A 4,290-nucleotide genomic window follows, 5' to 3' on the forward strand; every position below is an offset into this window, starting at 1 on the left:
AAACGGATTGAAGGAAGGCCTCTGTTGCCCATAGGAGAGAAACTTGTGCAGGTGAAGTGGGAAACTTTCCAGTGCAGGTTGTCCAGCTGGTGGACAGGTGCTGAGGGCAGAACAGAGGCAGCAAAGAGGTGGAGACCGGCACTACAACTTCTACAACTTTTTGTTTTTTCTTCCCCCTTTATCCTCTCTGTGTGCCTGCCGCTCTGTAATTACACCAGCTGCCTGCAACCTGTGGGTCTTTTTTTCTCTCTCTCTCTGCCTCCCCTCTCACCTCTGTTTTATCTCCTTCTCTTCTCCTGAAGTTCTTTAAATGTTGCCTCTCCTCCCTCACCGCTGTTCCTCCCCCCTCCCAAAAAAAGGTGTTGCACCTGCCAAGTGACCACACATATGGGCCTACACGGAGTTGGATTGCAGCTGGACTTGAATGTGATACCTTCGATGTGTGCGCTCAGCTAAGTCCTCTGTACATCGCTATCAGTATTGGCTCTCAAAGAGACATATAAGTCAAATCTTGAAATCAATGGCTGAATTCCTTTTCTTCTCAGCTTCTTCTCTCAGTTGCTGCGGGGGTTGCATTCTATCTAATGGTCGTCAGTCTGGTTGTTAAAAGAAGTCTGGTTGTATAGAAGTCTATGAGAAAATGACTCTACTTCTCTCTTGATTTATTACCTCAGTAAACATTGTAAACATGAGTTTATGGTCTCAATCTCTAGTTTAAGTCTTCTTCAATACAGCATGATGTTCATTTAGTAAATTATGGTCCATTTAGAGTCAAACAGACCATAAAGCAGGGTATGCTTTAGGGCGGGGCTACCTTGTGACTGACCAGGGCCATATACAGCGTCTCTACGTGACTCCTCTGCAGTCCAAATATGGTCATTTCTAATGGTTGCAAAAAACAAGATTGACAGCTGCTCTGAGGGAAGTACAGTAGTTGCGGAACTGATGGGTCGGGAATTGTACATGGAGGAGAAATGAAGACAGGAGATGTGAATTCAACTTTCCATAACTGTGATTGTCTGTGTCAACCATGGACTGTACATAAAGATGTTAATATACAATCTATAGTTCATACGATCACTGACCGTGTCGCTAGATATCTTAAAAACATCTCCACTGACTATATTAAGCCTACGCAGTCAAGCTGCGGCCGTGCTCGCTTCGCGGATGTAAGTACTTTTGTACAGTGGCGGGCCGTCAGGGCCTGCAAGGCCTTCTCTGCTGGCCTAAACAGAATCACAAAGTTATAGCTATTTTATAATTTTATAATTTTTCTTAAATACACTACATGTATTATAATTTATATAAATATTTTTCCCATTATCTTATTTTCTCATTGCACAGCTACTGTCTTCCTCAGTTGCTCTGCTTCCAGTGCAGCTTGTTTTAAGTAGAGCTTTTATCCAATCAGATCTCACCTCTGTGTCTCTAGGTAAGAACAGAGGCCCGAGGCCTGCAGAGTCTCAGGTGAATCCCTTTGCAGTTTAAGTGAATGGGGACAATATTGTTGATTGTCATAGTGTTCAACCAATCAGATCTTTAGTTTGACATGTTGGGCGTATTCTTTGACGTGCCAGAGCCTGCTAGCTGGTCTACAACTACGTCAGCATTAACACACAGCTCAGTTTTCAGGTGCAGCTCTGCAGTGAGGTGCAGCGTGTGCTTTGATTGGTCAGTGGGCGTGCACGTGACTATTGGAAAACGAAACCTAAGCAGAGGCTTAGTCGGAGTAGTAAGAGTTCAAATTGAAAGATATGGAAGAAATTAAATTTTTTGCATTTTGCTTGGTGTAGATTTTTTTTTTTACCTAGCTTTGTTTTTTTAACACTCAATGGCTGAAGGAGGAGAAACGGATTGGTGAGATGAGATTTAACCGTGAGATTAAACTCTTTGTCAACAAAGAAAGGAGGATGGACTTTGTCTTTAAGTGAACAGCATTTGGTAAGTCAACTACATTTGTTTTTACATCTGCAGTAGCTTTAATATGCTTGTTTACATATTACATATTTACATATGTTTTTATGAAGTTAGATTATTGTTTGGTTTTATATGTGATAGGAACCATTGTTACGTCCAATGTTGCTCTGGGGACATATTTAGCCGGTGCCAGTGCTGCCAACTTGGCGACTTTCTCCTAAATCTGGCGACTTTCCAAACTCTCATGGCGACTTTTTTTGTCAAAAGCTACTAGCGACAAATCTAGCGACTTGTTCTGGTGTTGTTGGAGACTTTTCTGGTGTTTTGACTCTGACGTGAAAGCACGTACGTTCTGCACTGTCGTGAACGAGCAGCGGGTGCTGCCGTGAGCCACACCAAAGCATTCACAGGTGGCTACTCGCGCAGCAGTCCCAGCTGCAGTCAGAGCAGAGAGGAGACGCAGTCTCAGCGTATTCATGTATCTGCATTCTGCAGTTAGTTACAAATAATAACCGTAGCTGTGTTTCAGCTGCAGGACAGCAGTGAAGGCCCAGGTATAAAATGCACGGCCCGCCACTGCTTTTGTACAATGGGAGGAAGTGGAGACACGTGTTCCATTTATATGTACAGTCTATGGTCTTCCATTAAACGGTAAATGTACTTGTACTTGTGTAGCGCTTTTCTAGTCCTCCGACCACTCAAAGCGCTTTAACACTACATGTCATCATTCACCCATTCACACCCATCCACTGATGACAGGGGCTAACAAGCAAGGTACCACCTGCCCATCAGGACTAACTAACATTCATACACATTCACACCTATTGAGCAATTTTGGGGTTATGGGTCTTGCCCAAGGACACATCCACATGGACTAACGGAGCCGGGGATCGGACCGCTGTACCGCTCTACCACTGAGCCACAGTTGCCACCTTTTTGAAATAAACAATTTCTAGGTGTTTTATATTCTATATAGAGAAGGAGGAGGACTGAGAGCTGTGCAGCAGTGTAGAAGATGAGGCTTCTGTTATTTTATGTCTTTGTTTTTCAACAGATCCTATGTTATAATAACCAATAGAAATAATAGGCAAAACTGTGAAAATACCATCCAAGTTGCAATTAGACCGAATGTTCCTTTAAGTAAAGGCCTTTTCACACATACATTTTGTAACGGCAAGGAAATAAATTCCCTAAATTGTTCCATTGATATTTTTTTCCTTTGATGTATTTCCGCTATCCGTTCACACGCCTACGTCGATGAAAATGTCTCCCCAGAAGTCTATTGTTGGCATATATGCCACTGAAGAGTGCCTTACCTGGAACTTGTATGGCGTCAGGGAGGGAGGGAGGGCCTGACTGTTATCCTGTCAAAGCAGAGAGGGAGGATGAAGGCAGATCACATGTTTCCCACAGAAGTGGGACATATGGTGGGAACTATCTGAAACTCATCATTAGGACTTTGCAAAGTCGATGGGACAGAGGGCTGCAGGAGTTTACATCACTCTCATGTTTCCCTTCTGAAGGACAGCAGTTAAGCAGACCAGGTCATTTACAGACGATGTGCTCAAGTTTCCTAAAAGGAATGTTTCAATGGGGAAGAACACCAGGGAAAATATATGCCCTTCAGTTAAAAGTAGGTTACTCCTTTGTAGTAAGTGATAAATGCATACGATTAACAACTTTAGAGAAGCTATGAACAAAATCCAGATTCCGCGTCGGGGTCGCCTGCACACGGCTCTCACCTCTGAAGTCACAAGCAAACATGGAGGTGGAAGAGCTGAAATGGCGGCGTGCTATTTTAATGCTCTGATTGTTGTATAGAGAGCAGTAAGTAGTGAAGCCTGGATGACTCAGTGTAGAAACATACTGAATGCAGATGCTTCCCCAGGTCAGAGGGCTCAGTGAATGGTTTGATGAGAATGATGTCACTCATGTGCTAAGGCCTTCACAGTCACCAGCAGTGATGGGTATCGTTAGGATATTATCAATACTAGTACTCTTATGGATGCTGCTTATTTGCTCGGTTCCTTATCGATACTCTTATTGGTTCTTTTTTATTATTTTGTGGAAAAAAAAGACAATTAATAAAAGAATCAACATTGCTTTATTATTCCTGTATGAATCCTTCTTGAGCAGCAACACAGTGATTAAGACTTAAAAACTAAGGCAATAATTGATGAGGCACCTTAAGTAAAAGCCAAGCAAAAAAGGTACGTCTTCGGGTTTCTTTTATAAATGTAAACTGAGGTGGAGTCCCTCAGATCATCAGGCCGACTGCTCCAGACTGTTCAGCCCAAACTTGCATTCTCTCGAATGGCCATCAGGGGGCGACTTCTCTGGCTGCGAAAAGAAGTCCGAATTTATAGAAGATTG

Source organism: Anarhichas minor, unplaced genomic scaffold, assembly GCF_050575085.1.
Source record: "Anarhichas minor isolate MPS153535 unplaced genomic scaffold, ASM5057508v1 ptg000005l, whole genome shotgun sequence".
Lineage (NCBI taxonomy): Eukaryota > Metazoa > Chordata > Actinopteri > Perciformes > Anarhichadidae > Anarhichas > Anarhichas minor.